The following is a 20,479-nucleotide window of genomic DNA, read 5'->3' on the forward strand; positions in this document are numbered from 1 at the left end:
GGGGGTTGGGGACCCTTGACCCGGTGGTGAGACCTCTCCTCAAGAAGCCTGCCTTGGACCCAGCTGTATTGAACAACTTTCATCCTGTCTCCAACCTTCGCTTTCTTGCGAAGGTTGTTGAGAGTGTGGTGGCGCATCAGCTCCCTCTGGTCCTGGATGAAGCGGATTATTTGGACCCTTACCAATCGGGTTTCAGGCCCGGGTACAGCATGGAGATGGCATTGGTCGCTCTGGTGAATGATCTCTGGAGGGCTCAGGATAGGGGATATTCCTCTGTCCTAGTCCTATTAGACCTCTCGGCGGCTTTCGATACCATCGACCATGGTATCCTGCTGCGGCGTCTCAGGGGATTGGGAGTGGGAGGCACAGTTCTTCAGTGGTTCTCCTCCTATCTCCTGGGACGCTCACAGTCGGTGTTGGCAGGGGGGCAGAGATCGGCCCCTAGGTCTCTCGTTTGTGGAGTTCCTCAGGGGTCGGTTCTCTCGCCTCTCCTGTTCAACATCTACATGAAACCGCTGGGTGAGATCATTCGTGGTTTTGGAGTTGGGTATCATCAATATGCCGATGATACCCAACTTTTCATTTCGACCCCAAACCACCCCAGTGATGCCCTCGTTGTGATGTCCCGTTGCCTGGAGGCGGTTCGGGTCTGGATGGGGAGGAACAGACTTCAACTCAACCCTGACAAGACTGAGTGGCTGTACATTCCGGCATCCCGGGACATTCAAAATGTTCCATCGCTTTCTATGGGGGGTGAGCTCTTACCCCCCGTGGATAGGGCTCGCAACTTGGGAGTCCTCCTAGATTGCCTCCGGGGCTCCAGGGCAGGTCGTGGGTCTACCTATTCCCACGATGTTAGGGAATGGCAGCAGGTGTAGGAACAGAGGGCCGTATCAATCTCAGGGAAGGCCTCTCCGCTGCTTGCAAGCGGTGAGGCACTCCGACCCTCTGTTTCCGCCCCGAGGTCCCGGGAGTGAGGATGTGCAGCCCCCTGAGATCCGGCTGGTGTACTTGAATGCCAGGTCTGTTGTTAACAAAGCTCCTCTCGTCCGTGACTTGGTCGAGGGTGAGCAGGCGGACCTGGCTTGCATCACGGAGACTTGGTTGGGCCCAGAGGGCGGTATTCCTCTGGTTGATCTTTGCCCACCAGGTTTCCGGGTGCTACACCGGCCTCGGGCTCAGGGTAGGGGTGGGGGAGTGGCTGTTGTTATGAGGGAGACCTTGTGTCCACGGGAGGCCACCGTTCCCCAGATAGTCGGGTGTGAGTCTCTCTTCCTGAGATGCGGCCCTGGTGCGCAGTTGGGCTTGCTGCTGGTGTACCTTTCGCCTAGTCACGCAGCAGCAGCCCTGCCTGAGCTTCTCGATATCCTCTCTGGGCTGGTGATTGAGTTCCCGAAACTTATAGTTTTGGGGGACTTCAATCTACCATCTCTGGGAGGATCATCTGAGTTAGCTCGGGAGTTCATGGCTTCCATGATGGCCAAGGACCTGATGCAAGTAATTTTTGGACCGACTCATGAGGGAGGCCACACCCTGGACCTTGTTTTCTTATCTGGACGGTGGTTAGATCATCTTGGTGGGGGCTCCCCAATTGTTATGCCCCTGTCATGGACCGATCATCATCTCCTGCAGCTGGTCTTCCATTTTGCCACCCCCCACCGTGGGTGTGTGGAACCAATTAAATGGTACCGCCCCAGATGCTTAATGGATCCCCAGAGGTTCCAGGCGGCGCTGGGGTCCCCACCTGCCTCCCTTGCTCACAGCTCGGCAGATGCCTTAGTGGAAGCCTGGGAAAGGGCAGCCACTGAGGCTCTTGACCGAGTTGTACCCCTGCGGCCCCTGACCCGGTGCAGATTCCATCGAGCTCCATGGTTCTCCGTGGAGCTCAGGGAGATGAAGCGTCGGAGACGGGGCCTAGAGAGCGGTTGGAGATCCAGCCGATCCGAATCCGACCGATTGCGACTAAGAGCCTATACTAGGTCTTATCTCGCTGCGATAAGGGAGGCGAGGTCTAACCACTTCGCCACCCTTATCGCGTCCGCAGATAATCGCCCGGCCGCCCTGTTTAGGGTGACTCGCTCCCTCCTGAATCAAGAGGTGAGGGAAGAACCCTTGCAGGGTCGTGCCGAGGAGTTTAACCAACATCTGTCGGACAAAATCACTCGGATTCGGACCGGTCTGGACTCTGACTGGGCAGAGTCTGGAGAGCAGGACGCGGGCGGTCTTGTCGATATTACCTGGGAGGAGTTTGATTCTGTGACTCCGGAGGAAGTGGACAGGATCATGGGGAGGCTAAGCTCCACCACATGTTTATTGGACCCGTGCCCTTCCTGGCTGGTTTATGCAGCCCGGGAGAGGACACACAGCTGGTTCCAGGCAGTTATATCGGCTTCTTTGAACGAGGGTAGCTTCCCCACCGTCTTGAAAGAGGCGGTGGTGAGGCCTCTCCTCAAGAAGCCTGCCTTGGACCCAGCTGTATTGAACAACTTTCGTCCCGTCTCCAACCTTCGCTTTCTTGCGAAGGTTGTTGAGAGTGTGGTGGCGCATCAGCTCCCTCTGGTCCTGGATGAAGCGGATTATCTAGACCCATACCAATCGGGTTTCAGGCCCGGGCACACCACGGAGACGGCATTGGTCGCGCTGGTGAATGATCTCTGGAGGGCTCGGGACAGGGGACATTCCTCTGTTCTAGTCCTACTAGACCTCTCAGCAGCTTTCGATACCATCGACCATGGTATCTTGCTGCGGCGTCTCAGGGGATTGGGAGTGGGAGGCACGGTCTTACAGTGGTTCTCCTCCTATCTCCAGGGACGTTCACAGTCGGTGTTGGCAGGAGGGCAGAGGTCGACCGCGAGGTCTCTCGTTTGTGGAGTTCCTCAGGGGTCGGTCCTCTCGCCTCTCCTGTTCAACATCTATATGAAACCGCTGGGTGAGATCATTCGTGGTTTTGGAGTTGGGTATCATCAGTATGCTGATGATGCCCAACTTTTCCTTTCGACCCCAAACCACCCCAGTGATGCCCTCGTTGTGATGTCCCGTTGCCTGGAGGCGGTTCGGGTCTGGATGGGGAGGAACAGACTTCAACTCAACCCCGACAAGACTGAGTGGCTTTGCATACCTTCATCCCGGGTTGATTCGGATATTCCACCTCTCTCTATGGGGGGTGAACTATTACCCCCCGTAGATAGGGCTCACAACTTGGGAGCCCTCCTAGATTCACGGCTCACCTTGGAAGACCACATAGGGGCTGTGACTATGGGGGCTTTCGCCCAGGTTCGCCTGGTGCGCCAGTTGCGGCCCTATCTAAGCCGGGATGATCTATGCACGGTCACTCATTCGCTCGTGACCTCTCGACTAGACTACTGCAACGCTCTCTACATGGGGCTGCCCTTGAGGACCCCCCGGAAGCTCCAACTGGTACAGAATGCAGCCGCGAGAGTTGTGTTGGGAGTCTCCCGATACTCCCATGTGACACCTCTGCTCCGTGAGCTGCATTGGTTACCAGTTGTCTTCCGGGTGAGATTCAAGGTACTAGTAATGGTGTTCAAAGCCCTACATGGCAGGGGGCCGGAGTACCTTAGGGAACACCTGCTGCCAGCATCAACTTCCCTCCGCCCTGTGCGTTCCCACAGAGAGGGTCTCCTCAGGGTGCCACCAGTCAGAGAATGTCGATTGGTGGCCCCCAGGGGGAGATCCTTCTCTGTGGGCGCCCCAGAGCTATGGAATCAGCTACCGGTGGAGCTCCGGACGGCGCCCGATCTTCGCTCCTTTCGCCGCGAGCTAAAAACATACTTTTTTGAACAAGCTGGCCTGGCCTGATGAGGGGACTGGGGGGGGTTGTTATTGTCATTTTACTGGGGTTTTAAGATGTATTTTTAGGATAGGGGCATGTATTTAATTATTTTTTAACTTTTGTAATCCTGTATTTTTATTCTTGCCCTGTTCACCGCCCGGAGTCCTTCGGGAGAAGGGCGGTATAGAAATATTATTAAATTAATAAATTAGATTCACGACTTACCCTGGAAGACCATATACTGGCCATGACTAGGGGGGCTTTCGCCCAGGTTCGCCTGGTGCGCCAGTTGCGGCCCTATCTGGACCAGGAAGCCCTGTGTACGGTCACTCATGCGCTCGTGACCTCTCGCCTAGACTATTGTAATGCTCTCTACATGGGGCTTCCCTTGAAGACCACTCGGAGGCTCCAACTGGTACAGAATGCGGCCGCGAGAGTTGTCTTGGGAGTTTCCCGGTACTCCCATGTTACACCTTTGCTCCGCGAGCTACATTGGTTACCAGTTGTCTTCTGGGTGAGGTTCAAGGTCTTGGTTATGATCTTTAAGTCCTTACATGGCATGGGTCCGGGATACCTCGAGGACCACCTGCTGCCGGCGTCAACTCCCCTCCGCCCTGTGCGTGCCCACAGAGAGGGCCTCCTCAGGGTGCCTCCGGTCAGGGAATGTCGACTGGTGGCCCCCAGGGGGAGGGCCTTCTCTGTGGGTGCTCCAGCATTATGGAACCAACTGCCGGTTGAGCTCCAGATGGCATCGGACCTCCGATCCTTCCGTCGCGGGTTGAAGACCCACTTAGCTGGTCTGGCCTGATGGGGAATATGGGTTTTTAATTGGTTTTTATTATTCTATTATTGCTGTATTTTAATTGGGCATGGTTTAATTCTCTTTTAATTTTTGTATAGCTATTTATATATGCCCTGTGAACCGCCCTGAGTCCCTAGGGAGAAGGGCGGTATAGAAATCAAATAAATGAAATGAAATGAAAATGATCTATGTGTTCAGTGTCTAAATGTTATAAAATGACTCTTTGATAAGATCATTATGGTACTGCTGTTTTCTCGGCTTTTCTCTATCTATAATAATAATAATAATAATAATAATAATAATAATAATAATAATAATAATAATAATAATAATAATAATAAGAAGAAGAAGAAGAAGAAGAAGAAGAAGAAGAAGAAGAAGAAGAAGAAGAAGAAGAAGAAGAAGAAGAAGAAGAAGAAGAAGAAGAAGAAGATGGAAGGGACCTTGAAGGTCATCTAGTCCAACCCCCTGCTCAGTCAAGAAACCTTATACCATTTCAGGCAAATGGCTGGCCAGTCTCTTCTTAAAAACCTCCAGTGTTGGAGCATTCACCACCTCCGGAGGTAGGTTGTTCTACTGGTTAATTGTTCTAACTGTCAGGAAGTTTCTCCTTAGTTCTAGGTTGCTTCTCTCCTTGACTAGTTTCCATCCATTGCTTCTTGTCCTGCCTTCAGGTGCTTTGGAGAATAGCTTGACTGCCTCTTCTTTGTGGCAGCCCCTTAGATATTGGAACACTGCTATCATGTCACCCCTCACTCTTCTGTTCGTTAAACTACACATACCCAATTCCAGCAACTGTTCCCTATATGTTTTGGCCTCCAGCCCCCTAATCATCTTTGTTGCTCTTCTCTGTACCCTTTCTAGAGTCTCGACATCTTTTTTACATCGTGGTGACCAAAACTGGATGCAATATTCCAGGTGTGGCCTTACCAAAGCATTGTAAAGTGGTATTAGTACTTCACTTGATCTTGATTCTATCCCTGTTAATGCAGCCTAGCACTGTGTTGGCTTTTTTGGCAGCTGCAGCCCACTGCTGGCTCATATTGAAGTGACTGTCTACTAGGAGTCCGAGATCCCTCTCACAGTTACTACTATCGAGCAAGGTACCACCTATACTATACCTGTGCATTTGATTTTTCCTGCCTAAATGCAGAACCTTACTTTTTTCACCATTGAATTTCATTTTATTAGATAGCGCCAAGTGTTCGAGTCTGTCCAGATCCTCCTGTATCTTAAGCCTGTCTTCTGGAGTATTGGCTATTCCTGCCAGCTTGGTGTCGTCTGCAAATTTGATGAGTTCCCCATCTATCCCCTCATCCAAATCGTTGATGAAGATATTGAAGAGCACTGGGCCCAGAACAGAGCCCTGGGGCACCCCACTACACACTTCCCTCCATGTAGATGCAGTTCCATTGAGGACCACACGCTGAGTACGGCCTCTCAGCCAGGTACGAATCCATCTGGTGGTGATTCTGTCTAACCCACATTTTTCTATCTTATCAAGTAGTAGGTTTTCTTATTCAGTTTATATGCTAGCCATCTTCCTCGTTTATTTGCAAATTCAAAATGCCTCCAGTTCACATGGTTCAGTTTAGTTTCACTTGCCCAGACTGTTAACATGGATAGTTGTTGGTGTAGCAATTTAATCGGATGTAGAATTTTAGAATCCGTTGGAGTCTTTGGCAGTTCAGTCTCTTTATTTCTAAATTCAGCCAATATCTTCGGCATCTTTTCTTCAGATTTCTTCTTTGTAAACGGTTGCACGGAATAAAATAATCCAATCCATTGTTTTTTTCCTTCCTCCAAGAATCTACCAATATTAAATGGTCTATCGTACGAAAAAAATTCTTCTGTAATTTACGCTGACAGGATTTAATCACCATCAAACAGTAGAAAGTTTATTCTGTTGACAGCTAATGAGCGATATGCTGGTCTTTGGGTCCCTTGGTGGTCAAACAGCAAACTGTTCCCAACAGTCTAACAAAGTAAGTACCGTAATTTCAGACTTCCCTATTCTGACTTCATCCTTTCCCCTCCTTGCCTTTTGGCAATCAGGGAGGCTCTTTTTTAAAAGAGGGAGGGAAGGAAGGGACATTGAGGGGGAGGGAAGCAGCAGAGGGCGGCCTTCTCGCCACAAGTCTGTGGTAATTTTTATCAAAACATTCTCATGGACATTCTCTTTTCCTTTTTATTTAAGTATTATTTCAACACTAGCCACTAGAGGGGGCTGTGGGAACGGCCAGAATTTGGCTTCTCAAGAATTTGGTTTCTCACCCTTCTGCTTTTCCGGGACCCCCTTAGCTTGGCCTTCACTTGAGTTACAGTGAGAGCACACTCTCCTGGCTCATGGGAGGGCTGGCATGTGGGAGGTTTGGGAAACGCTATGATAAAGCCTTCACATACATCTTATGCTACCTTGTTTTTGTGTGATCTCATAGGCACCTGAATAATCCAATTATTTCTATGTATCCTATTTGGTATGAGACTGATGTAGTTTTTTGTAAGATTGGAGGTGAATAAAAGTTCAGCGGGCAGTGCTCGGGGGAGTTCTTTTTCTGGAGACGAGGCTGCCTGGCTGGTTCAAAGCTCTCTATTGACTCAGGTCTGAATTCTTTTTCCTTCGTCTGAATTCCTGTCCCTACACCTGAATTTCTTTCCCCTTCATCTGGTGACCCCGACGTGATGCCTGTGCCCGACGTGATGCCTGTGAGGGGTGTGATACATGTGCGGCTGTGAGGCAAACTGTAACTTCTGGCTTACCTCCGCTCGGCAGGAGCTAAACGAATGCGTTCAACTAATTCATCCTGTTTTAAGGGGTCAACGAGGTAAGACCAACTTATTCATTCCGTTTAAGGAGTCAACGAAGTCAGTTCAACAATTCATTCCATTTAAGGAGTCAACTCGGTAAATATGGGGACTTCTCTTTCAACAGGACAGGAAAAACAGGTATCTGACCTTTGCAATTTGTTGACAAGGACTAAGCAAACAGTTAAAGTTTATAAAGAGGATGTAGAAGAGCTGGTTAAGATTATTGGTAAATTATGCCCTTGGTATCCTGCAGACGGATCTCTTAATCCCTATGATTGGCAAGATATTGGGAAAGATTTGCATCAGGCTGTAACCACTCCAGTATCAGTACTGCACACTTGGCAACTCTGCTATAAAGCTATTACTGAGTGGTCCAATCCTCTCTTGTACCCTCCAAAATTAATAACTCCTGAGGCACCAATCTTGTATCCTCCAAAATTAATAATTCCTGAGGCACCAATCCTGTATCCCCCAGACCCTCAGCCACCACTGTCTTATCATAATTCTTCACGGCAGTGGAGCTCTGAGAGTCAGCAAAATTTGGACTTTCAACAGCCTCAAACACAGACTGCTATTCAGCAAATGGTGCAGTCTGCATTGGTCTCTGAAAATTCAGAGGACGTCCAGGAGGCATTGCCATTAATGTCTGCCTGCCCTGTGGTCCAAAACGCTCAAAATCAGCAAGTCCATGAGTCTGTCCCATCTGCAGTTCACAAAGAGCTGAAAGGAAGTGTTACAGACAATGGGTTGCAAAGCAATTTCACCCGGGAGCTTTTCCTTGAAAAGGCTCAAAATGAAGCTGCTGCTGACGTTCTGATGAAACAATTGGCATTTGAAAATACTAATCAGAACTGCAAAACAGCCCTGAAAGCAATTGATTCCAAACCTGAGACAACTATTGCTCCGATGATTGATTTGTGTCAGAACATTGAAACTGAATCTCCTAAGACAAAACTTTTAGCTACAGCTCTTGCAGCTGTAGTTCATCCAGCCAAAGACAAAAAATGCTTTGCTTACCATTTTATGGATGATTTCTTGCTTGCTAGAAAGCCTTTACCTGTTAACTGTTTCCTAACCTTACAGGAAATCTTGGCTAAATCGGGACTTGTCATTGCCCCTGAGAAGGTTCAAATAAAACCTCCCTTTCTATATTTAGGTGATCGGATGCTTCAATCTTCTTTTTCTCCTTTTGTTTCAACTCTGTGCATTCCATCTCATTTTACTCTGGTACAATTGCAAAAGTTTTTAGGAGATCTGAATTGGGCTAGACCATTTTTAGGGTTAACTACTGCTTTGTTGCGGTCCACTTTTTTTTGCCTTGCAAGGTCATTTAACCCCTGATGTGCAGATTCCAGTCTCCACAGCGATGCAACATTGCCTTCATCAAATCAATTCTGCCTTTCGCAAAGTTATGGTTAACAGAGCTTCTCTTTTAGGATTGTTACAGCCAACTGCTATCTTATTTTTTCCTGAAACGCTTAAATCTATCTGAATTGTAGAATGGTTGTATTTGACACACACACCAGCTAAAAATGTATTTCCCATTGAGGTGTTATATTCTGGCTTTCATCCTTTAGTCTTTCATTTGCCTTGCACCAAGGATCAGCATGATTTCTTTCTGCAAATGTCTACTGCTTTTGTGATTGCCTTTGTAGATTATGTGAGAGCTGTATTATTTAACCCCCCCCAAGGAACAACGTTTGATTTTCTTACAGGAATTACCTTTTGTTTTTCAATCTGCACAGGTTTCTACCTTTGTTCCTAATACTATTAATTTATTTACAGATGGATTTCATACCCGTGAGGTGGTTGTTTGGCAAATTAATGGAAAATGGCAAACTAAGTTTGTTATGTATGCAGGCACCTGCATAGCAACAGCCACCAGGAGGCGTTAGCCTGGACAGTTTCGGCGGGAAACCTAGGGCCAACCCCATTGGCTGTTAGCTTACCTGGCCAGGTATATAAGGAGGCCAGGTAGCCCTCATTCCTCAGTTCACTTCCCCTTCCAATAAAGAGCTGAACTCACACACCGGCTGGCGTCTCTCTTGCGTCGGACCCACTACACAATAGTGGCGACGAGGGTGGGATTGCTGCCAACCAAGAGCTGAAGTCAATGGGGAAACGCTCTGCGAGCTGAAGGGAAAGGCATTTTCCTTCTTCCCCCCACGACCACCAGCCGAACCGGCAATGCCAAGTGCCACATCCACGACCAACTGCCGCCATGGCTACAGCTGGACAACCTCGTGAATTCGAGACCCGCCGCCCCGAAACCTGGACCCATTACCTGACTCACGTTGAACTGTACATGCGGTTCAAGCAGATATCGGAGGACGGTGCAAAGGCGGCCGCCCTGCTCTGCCTTGGGGGACCAGCGCTGCTGGAAGTCGCCGCGAACCTGTTCCCCCAGGAGGCCATCAACAACGTCGCGTACCGAGACCTCGTGGCCAGGCTCAACGCACATTTCAAGCCCCGGCGCTCCAAGGTGGCCGCACGGTCACAATTCGAGAAAAGGGACCAGCGCCCCAACGAGACCGGTGCCAACTTCCTCGCCGCCCTGCAGGAAGCTGCCATCACTTGCAGGTTCACAAATTTGGAGGAGCGACTACGGGACCGGCTGATTTGCGGCCTACGCGACAGGCGGTTGCAGGAGCGCCTGTTCGAAAGAGAGGAGGTCTCTCTCCAGGAAGCTGAGGACGCCATCCTAGCCCACAAAGCAGCCTGCGGGGCCGTCCAAGCCTGCCAGGAAACCCAACCCAGCAACCAGGCAACCAGCGTCCACCGGCAAGGGGCCACAGAGGAGGACGACCTGAGCATCAACCTCCTCCAGCGGAAGTCGACCCCCGACCAGCGAGCCAGACGCCCAGACAGGCCCAGGCCTCCCAGCAACACCGCTGTTCCCAAGAGGTGGGCAGGGTGTGGTGGGAACCATGTGCGCAGCCTCTGCAAGTTCCGGTCTGCCACGTGCCGGGCCTGCAAGAAAACAGGCCACATAGCCGCCGTCTGCCGTAGCCGCCGCCCCCGAGAGGAGATCCACGAGCTGCAGCCGGAGGAACCGCCGTTCGAAGGTACTGGGGCCCCCACCAAAACAAAAATTGGCTATGTCAAGAGCCGGCTGGCCATTAACCACACGGGTAGCCGCCGGCTGCTCAAACCCAAAATTAGATTAGCAATCTGTTTGCAAGGCGTCCCTTGCAGCATGGAGCTTGACTCCAGATCAGCGGTCTCAATTATTTCGGACGAGACCCTTAACCACATAATTAGCCGGAGCAAGCAACGGATTAAATTACGGCCTACTAAATTAACCCTGACCGATTTTCAGAATTCGCCGGTCAAGGTGAAGGGGGAGGCCACCATTTCAGTGGGGTTTAAGGGTCGTGAAGGGCACCTAGATGTTGTAGTGGTAGAGGGGCGCAGAGCCAGCCTGGTCGGGCTGGACTGGTTTGAGGCCCTGGGAATCTCAGTATCCGGGATCCATCGGATCCAGGAGGACTCCGTTGAGGCCGTTTGCCGGGAGTTCGCCAATGTCTTCGATGGGTCATTAGGCAAGTACACCGGGGCCCCCATATCGTTCAAGCTTAACTCGAACGTCTCCCCCATTAGGGTCCGGCCGCGGCGAGTCCCTTTTGCGCTCAAACACAAAATCGAGCGCGAACTAGACAAGTTGGTGGCCCAGGGAATCTTAGAGCCCTTAGATGGAGGGGAGTGGGAAACCCCCATTGTGACCCCCCTCAAATCCAACGTGGAAATAAGGATCTGCACCGACTATAAGTGCTCGGTGAACCGCGCCCTAAACCCGCATGCTTACCCGGTTCCCGCGGTCAGCCACGTTCTTGCTTCCCTCCAAGGCGGCACCATCTTTGCAAGGCTCGATCTTGCGCAGGCGTACCAGCAACTCACGGTCACTAGGGAAACAGCTGACATCCAAACCATAGTAACCCATAGGGGGGCGTTCCGGGTGAACAGGCTGCAGTTTGGAGTCAGCGTTGCTCCCGGCATTTTCCAGGAGGTTATGGAAAAGACACTCAAGGGCATTCCAGGAGTCTGCCCCTATTTTGATGACATCCTGATCGCAGGAGCATCAGCAGAGGAACTGGCAGGGAGGCTTAGGGAAGTGCTGGCAAGGCTGCGCACAGCTGGCCTCAAACTCAAAAAGGAAAAATGCAGCATAGGCGTTCCTTCCACAGAATTTTTGGGGTTCAGAGTAGACGCCAGGGGAATCCACCCCACAGAATCCAAGGTGAGGGCCATCAAACTAGCACCCACACCCAAGAACAAAGCAGAGCTTCAGGCATTCCTGGGTCTGCTGAATTTCTACCATACATTCCTCCCACACAAGGCAGCCATCGCTGAACCGCTCCACAGGCTGCTAGACAAACAGGCAACATGGGCCTGGACGGCCACCCATGATCAGAGCTTCAAGGCCCTGAAGGCATTGCTGTTGGACAAGTCCACAGTAACCCATTTCATCGAGTCCAAGCCCATTTGTATCGCCTGCGAGGTTGAGGATCGGGTCAAGGCCTGTTATAGGTGCCAGAGATCCAGGCCAGAAGTGCCACATGCACCAGTACACCGGTGGGAGGCCACACACACGCCATGGTCCCGCATTCACATTGACTATGTGGGGCCATTCCAGGGTCAACTATTTTTAGTAGTGGTGGACAGTCACTCCAAGTGGTTAATTTAATTTAATTTTTAATTTATTAATATTTCTATACCGCCCTTCTCCCGGAGGACTCACGGCGGTGTACAGGGCAAGAATAAAACACAGAAATTTACAAAAATTAAAAGATAATTAAATGCATGCCCGATTAAAATACAATTGATACATAGTAAAAAACCCCAATAAAAATAATAAAAAACCCCACCAATCCCCCTCAGGCCAGGCCGGCTTGCTTGAACAAGTATGTTTTCAGATCGCGGCGAAAGGAGCGCAGATCGGGCGCCGTCCGGAGCTCAACCGGTAACTGGTTCCATAGCTCCGGGGCGCCCACAGAGAAGGATCTCCCCCTGGGGGCCACCAGTCGGCATTCTCTGACCGGTGGCACCCTGAGGAGGCCCTCTCTGTGGGAACGCACAGGGCGCAGGGAGCTTGATGCCGGCAGCAGATGTTCCCTGAGGTACTCCGGCCCCATGCCATGGAGGGCTTTGAACACCATTACTAGCACCTTGAATCTCACCCGGAAGACAACTGGCAACCAATGCAGCTCACGGAGCAGAGGTGTCACATGGGAGTATCGGGAGACTCCCAACACAACTCTCGCGGCTGCATTCTGTACCAGTTGGAGCCTCCGGGTGGTCCTCAAGGGAAGCCCCATGTAGAGAGCGTTGCAGTAGTCTAGACGAGAGGTCACGAGCGCGTGAGTGACCGTGCATAAATCATCCCGGCTTAGATAGGGCCGCAACTGGCGCACCAGGCGAACCTGGGCAAAAGCCCCCCTAGTCACAGCCACCATGTGATCTTCCAAGGTGAGCCGCGAATCTAGGAGGACTCCCAAGTTGCGAGCCCTATCTACGGGGGGTAATAAGAGGTAGTTAGAGGTAGTCCCTGTTCCCAACATGACCTCGGGGAGGACAATCCAGGTGCTTAGAGCTCTCTTTGCCACACACGGCCTCCTCGACGTAATTGTGTCTGATAATGGGCCTCAGTTTACAGCTGCTGATTTCCAGGCATTCTTGAAGGCGAACTGGATTAGGCACGCCACCTCCACGCCTTTCCATCCATCTACCAACGGGCAGGCCGAACGGATGGTAAGGACAACCAAAGACGCACTCCGGCGCATCATCAGCGGGGACTGGCACCACAGACTGGCCAAATTTTTACTAGCCCAACACACAACACCATGCGTGGCTACCGGCAAGAGCCCAGCAGAACTGCGATGGGGACGGCGCCTCATCACCAAGCTGGACCGCCTACACCCAGACCGGGTAGCAGCCGAAACCGGAAGGGCAACATCACCATCATCACCATCATCACCATCACCACCAGCATCACTACCATCACCATTGCCATCATCACCCACACACAGGGTCCTCAACCTGGGGGACCTGGTCTGGGCAAGGAACTATGGGGCTGGACATCCTTGGGTTCCGGGGACAGTGGTCGAGAAAACAGGACCCCTTTCGTACATTGTAGGGGTGGAGGGGGACAGACGCATAAGGCGACACATCGATCAGCTCAGAGGAAGAGTCCCTGAGCACGTCACACACGTCCCTGAACTCAACGCACACGATCAACAGGAGGACCACACTCCAGGAGGGGTCAACCCAGCTGAGGACGTCACAGAGCAGGGACCAGAGGAGGAGGACTTCCTGATGCTGGCTCCTTGCAGCCCTGCACAAAGGCCTCAGGAACCCACAGTCCAAGCCCAGGGGCCAAGCACACCCAGACCATCCACCCGTCCACACAGGACACCAGCCTACCTGTCGGACTATGTGTGCAAGTGACCCTCACACAAGGACACCACTGTTTTTTATATATATATATATACTCATAGTTATAGTAGTTGCATGTTGTTGTTGTTATGTGGGTCTTCTCTAAGGGGGGGAGGGGTGTTATGTATGCAGGCACCTGCATAGCAACAGCCACCAGGGGGCGTTGGCCTGGACAGTTTCGGTAGGAAACCTAGGGCCAACCCCATTGGCTGTTAGCTTACCTGGCCAGGTATATAAGGAGGCCAGGTAGCCCTCATTCCTCAGTTCACTTCCCCTTCCAATAAAGAGCTGAACTCACACACCGGCTGGCGTCTCTCTTGCGTCGGACCTACTACACAATAAAGTTCACAGCTTCTCAAACCTCAGCCCAGGGTGCTGAACTTTCTGCAGTGATTTTAGCCTTTAAATTACATGATTTGATTCCTTTTAATCTTATTGTGGACAATCTTTTAAATCATATTGCCTTTGCTTACTTGTCTCCACTTTTGGATAATAATTTACTTTCTCTATTCCTTACTTTTCAAACTTTCCTGCGTGATAATATTCCTGATGTCAACCATAGAGCCGATGTGGTTTTCCATTTTCTTAAGGAGGCTTACCCTTTACCCACTTGTCTTAAAGACTGACAACGTTCCTGCGTATACTTCTAATGCTTTTTTTCAATTTTGCAGAACTTGGGATATTTCACTCCGACATGGCATTCCATACAATAGCTCAGGCCAAGCTATAATGGAATGTGCACATGGTACATTTAAAGCTTTGTTGTTCAATAATTTTAAAGAAAGGGGAATTACTCCCTCAGATCTTAAATCCTTGATTCCAGTATTGCTATTTACTTTGAATCATTTAACTATCACTAATCAAGCTTATACTCCTGCAGAGAGACATTTTAGGAAGGAGCTTTCCCTGGAACGACCACGAGTGCTATATAAGGAGCTGCCCGAGCCAACCTGGAAGGGACCAGCTGAATTGATTACTTGGGGAAGGGGTTTTGCATCTATTCTTACTCCTACAGAACCGGTGTGGGTGCCTGCCAGGTGTGTGAAGCCATTCCGAGCCAAACATGAGCTGGCACCAGAGGCTAAGCAGTCCGCTCCCAGAATTCAATCCAGCCCTGACATTCAACCCGAACCCGGTGGGTGAAACACCACGAAGGCGTAAAAGACCTTCCCGGCCAGCAGGAACTCAGCCACCAGTAACATGGGGAATGTTATAAACACTCAGCGCAGATGCCCTTTGTGACCTTACAACTATTCCTGTCGGCATTTATCCATTTATCACTCAACTTAACACCAATTCAGCACTTGGACTGTTGCTGTGTTTTTTTGGTTTTTTTTTATTCTTCAGCTGTAGGAATTCATGAAGATTTAGCAAATAGAGGACAATTCAATTTGTGGCTACAACTGGCCAATATTTCTGGTCAGAGTAATTTTTGCTTAAAATGTTTGCTTTTGTTCATGAAGTTATTAGCTCTTGCATTGTTCCTGTCTGTGCTCCAGCTACTATTATTTAAAATTATACTCTTTTTACCAATTTTAACATATCCACCACCTATATGCTATGTATTCTTGGGGCTCTTCAACTTATAGACTTAGGAAAATGCTTTTTCTATGGCTACCAGATTTAGCTTTGCTTAAACATTTATTTGTTTATGGTATTTTAACTATAGTCATATTGATTAGTTTGTGTTGCTGTATTCAATGTATTCCCTCTTTGCTGGTATTATGCCGTTCGCTTTTTGTTAAATGATCTCACACCTCTACCTTCAACACCAAAGATTTACACGTTATGCAAGCTTATCTCAAACATTCTGCTTCTGTCATTACACAAAAAAGGGGACATGTGGGAACGGCCAGAATTTGGCTTCTCAAGAATTTGGTTTCTCACCCTTCTGCTTTTCCGGGGCCCCCCATAGCTTGGCCTTCACTTGAGTTACAGTGAGAGCACACTCTCCTGGCTCATGGGAGGGCTGGCATGTGGGAGGTTTGGGAAACGCTATGATAAAGCCTTCACATACATCTTATGCTACCTTGTTTTTGTGTGATCTCATAGGCACCTGAATAATCCAATTATTTCTATGTATCCTATTTGGTATGAGACTGATGTAGTTTTTTTGTAAGATTGGAGGTGAATAAAAGTTCAGCGGGCAATGCTCGGGGGAGTTCTTTTTCTGGAGACGAGGCTGCCTGGCTGGTTCAAAGCTCTCTATCGACACAGGTCTGAATTCTTTTTCCTTCGTCTGAATTCCTGTCCCTACATCTGAATTTCTTTCCCCTTCAGGGGCAAAGGACTACTTTTTAACAGAAGGTTGGTGAATTTAATAGAATTAAACTCTGCCACAAGTCAGCAGAAACAATAGTGAAACTTAGGAAGGACAAGTCCTAATTGATCAAAGCAAGTAAAAGTGGCAATGGGGAATTTGTACTCTCAGATTTGAAATATTCTGTTAATGTAGACTTAGTATAAAGTAGCCTTAGTATTGCTTGTGCAATCGCCCAGAAGGAAGGTCTTTCTCCCCGGTCCCGTATAAAGAAAGGAAAACCACAATATGCCAAAGACTTTTTAAACCATTCAAAGAAAGCAGAACCCCTTACTGACCCACAAGCACAGGAGATACTCTCCTAGGTGTGAGGTTGCAGACAACCTATGGGCGAGGAAAGACTGTGTGGCTTGAAGGAAGAATGCATTTCATTAAATGTCCACACATCCTAAAGTGAAGTGACCCTTGGAGAGAAGTGGTGGGGTTTACAAAATGGGTAGAGCATCCAAAATTCTGCAACTACCACATTCACCATTGTTGTTTCACTTTGAATCTGCACACAACTGCACAGAAATCCTAAGCAGACATCCAAAGGGGGGGCGGGGGAGGGCCTAGTAACATGGCCACTAAGTGACAACATTGCAGTCAGCTCTTCACTCTTGCAGGGACTTAAAGAGAAATTTTCATGCATTCCTAACCTACTACAGCACCCCCAGATAGCTGAAACTGATTTACTCCAGTGTAAGTCGCCTTCCCTTTCCTCTTCCGCCCTTGCAATCTTCCCCAGTATATCCTATTTGATTGGGAAGTTGATGATTTCTCTTCTACTGTAGCAAAGAAAAGGCTTTTGTATGAGACAGAGGGGAGAAGACCTTTGAAATTGCAAATAATTTAAAGACAGATGTGGACTCGGTTACTAAGAACTACCTTACTTGCAAAAAGGGCGAATGCAATTAATGATCGGCTGCGAGGTGTTGATCAGAAAATAGATGGACTTAAGGCTGCAATGGAAACTCATGTAACTAAATGGGTAACAGAGCCACTCCCCAAAGCAGTTGCTCAAGAGCTTACTCAGAATAGTAATGGGAACAGCCAAGGACAAGCCTCAGGATACTGCTTCAGTTTACAATTCACCCATTCAGAGGGCAGGTGGAGAAAACGCCTTCATTGCAAAGTACACCGTGAACTCACAGAGATATCTTGGCAAAATTTTGAAATAGGAACATTGATTTGTTCCATAAACCTTTAATGAGGTTTAAGCTTAAACTCTTCCTAAGGGGATTTTGGAATAACAGAGGAGTTGGAAGGGCTCTTGAGGTCTTCTAGTCCAGCCCCCTTCTTAGGCAAGAGATCCTCTAGCATTCCAGACAAGTGGCTATCTAGTTTCTTCTTAAAAGTTTCCAGTGTTGAAGCACCCACAACTTTTGAGGGCAAGCTATTCTACTGGTTAGTTGTTCTTATGTCACCAAATTTCTCCTTAATTCTAGTTTGGTTCTCTCCTTAATTACTTTCCATCCATTGCTGCTTGTCCTGCCTTCAGGTGCTTTGAAGAATAGCTTGACTCCCTCTTCTTTGTGGCAACTCCTGAGATATTGGAAGACTGCCATCATGCCACCTGAAGTGGCTTGCGATGACAAGGATTATGCGGAGACAGCAGGCTCGGTTACATGTGTTTATTGAGGTACACCCGGCAAAACTCTGCCAGTTTGAGTTTTTTATACAGCCAGCTGGAAGTTGGTTCCTCCAATCGGCAACCCGGCTTCTCCCACCAGGGCCGTTGGCCCAATCGGCTGGGTCGGCTTCTTGACAGCTAGAGTCCTTGTGCTGCGCTGTCAGCTTTCGTGCTTGTGCTGTAGCCGGCGGCAATTTGACAGCTGTCTAGTCTGGCTGGAGCGACATGGGGGTCTTTCGTTCTCTTGTACCCCTTCCCCCAGTCTTGGTTTGTTAATTGCAGTGAGGTGAAGGGGTTCGAGTTCTTGTTGTTGCCCTGCCCGATTGGGTTGCGGTGGATGTGTGATATTTTGGGGCTGCCGGCTTCCCAATTGGTCAGTGTGCCTGCGGATGTGTCCATTGTATTCTGTGTTTATCAAGTATGAGAGTGGCCCCGTCTGGTCGATGACAACTCCTTGTAGCCACTTAGGTCCTTCAGCATAGTTCCGGGCCCACACATTTTGATCAATTGCAAAGGACCTCGGGGGTAGGGGTTGATCAGCTTCGGCATTGGTTCTATCAGGGTGCATCTTATCCAATCTAGTGATGAGCCGACGTCCCCATCGTAATTCAGCCAGAGATTTTCCCGTGGTGGTGCATGGGGTGGTGTGCTGGGCAAGCAGGAATTGGGAAAGTCGACGGTGCCAGTTGCCGTTAACAATTTTTCAAAGGGCGTCTTTGGTGGACTTCACCATAACTTCTGCCAATCCGTTGGACGAGGGGTGGAACGGAGCCGATGTAATGTGCTTAATAGAGTTGCCCCTCGTGAATATCTGAAATTCGTGAGAGGTAAATTGGGGGCCATTATCGGTAACCAAGATGTCAGGGAGGCCATGTGTGGCAAAAAGCCCCCGAAGTACCTGTACTGTGGTGGCAGTATTAATGCTGTGGACTGGTACTACTTCTAACCATTTGGAATAGCTATCCACTGCGATCAGGAATGTTTGTCCCTAGAATGGTCCGGCAAAGTCTAAATGAACCCTGGACCAAGGATTTTTGGTTGTCTCCCATCTATGTGTAGGGCTCTGAGGTGGAGCTGAGCGTGTTAACTGGCAGGGATAGCAGCCTGCAACATGGTTTTCAATGTTCTTATCTATGTCTGGCCACCATACATACCTCCTTGCCAGGGCTTTCATCTTGACTATCCCTGGGTGTCGCTCATGTAGTGTAAGCAAGGTTCTTTCTCTGTGTTTCTGCGGAACTACTACTCTGTTTCCCCAAAGGATGCCTCCTAAATGGGCTGACAGTTCATGTTTTCTTGTGAAGAACGCCTTAAATTCCTGACCCGGGCATGTGGCCGGCCATCCTGCCGTGACCCACTGTAGCACTCTGCTGCAGACTTTATCGGTGGCTGTGGCAGAGGAGATGTCCTTTGCCGTCAAGGGGCATTCCGGCAGTTCTGAGATCGCTAAAATATGCCCTGCCGGAGCCGGGTCAGAGTCTGAATCGGGCAGGGGCAGTCTGCTGAGCCCGTCTGCGTGTCCCAGTTCTTTCCCCGGTTTGTGGACTAGTTCAAACGAATAGGCCGACAGAAAAGTTGACCATCATAATATTCTTGGTGAAAGGATTTGTGGGGTTAATTTATTCCAGGTAAATATGCCAAGAAGGGGTTTGTGGTCGGTGTAAACAGTGAATCTCCTACCATATAGGTAATCATGGAATTTTTTGACCCCGGCGACGATGGCCAGGGCCTCCCTATCTATTTGGGCGTAATTCCTTTCTGCTTTAGTGAGAGTCCTGGAATAGAATGCTATCGGTTTTTGAATCCCTGTGTCCAGCAGATGACTGAGAACAGCCCCTATCCCATATGGGGATGCATCACATGCGATGCATAGGGGAAGGTCCTCTCTAAATAGAGTGACCGTAGAACTGTTGCATAGTGCGTTTTTTAGTGTTTGGAAACTGGCATCGTGCTCCGATGTCCAGAGTCATGGACGTCCCTTGTCTAAAAGCCGATGTAATGGTTCTGCTAAGGTGGCTTTGTGTGGCAGGAATGAGTGATAAAAGTTCAAGAGTCCTAAGAACGCTTGTAACTCTTGTTTGTTTTTTGGTGTAGGGGCAGCTTTGATAGCTCTGATCTTGGTGTCGGTAGGGTGGACTCCCAGGGCATCAATTTTGTAACCGAGGAACTCGGTCGAGGGAACCCCTATTTCGCATTTATTTTTTTGTAATTTGAGACCCGCTGCTCTGAATCTGTTCAGAACAGCTGACAGCCGGTCTGCAAAATTTTTCCTATTTTCCCTGGCGATGAGGACATCGTCGAAATAAGGGCATACCCCAGGAATCCCTTTCAGTGTTTTTTCCATTATCTCTTGGAAAATTCCTGGGGCTGCCAAAATGCTGAATTGGAGGCGTTTAACTTTAAAAGCCCCGCGGTGAGTAACGATGGTCTGCGCATCTGCGGTTTCAGGAGTTACAGGGAGCTGTAAATACGCCTGCGCCAAGTCAAGCTTGGCAAAGATGGCGCCGGAACGGACGGAAGAGAGGACATCTTTCACCGTGGGGACCGGGTAAGCATGTGCGTTTAATGCCCGGTTTAGAGTAGCTTTGTAGTCGGCCCATAATCTAATTTGGCCATTGGGTTTAATAGGTGTCACTATAGGAGTTTCCCAGGTTCCTCCGTCGGTGGGCTCTAGGACTCCTATTTTGATAAGGTGGTCCAATTCGTCCTCAA

The sequence above is a fragment of the Vipera berus genome (assembly GCF_964194415.1).
Source record: "Vipera berus genome assembly, chromosome: 1".
Taxonomy (NCBI): Eukaryota; Metazoa; Chordata; class Lepidosauria; order Squamata; family Viperidae; genus Vipera; species Vipera berus.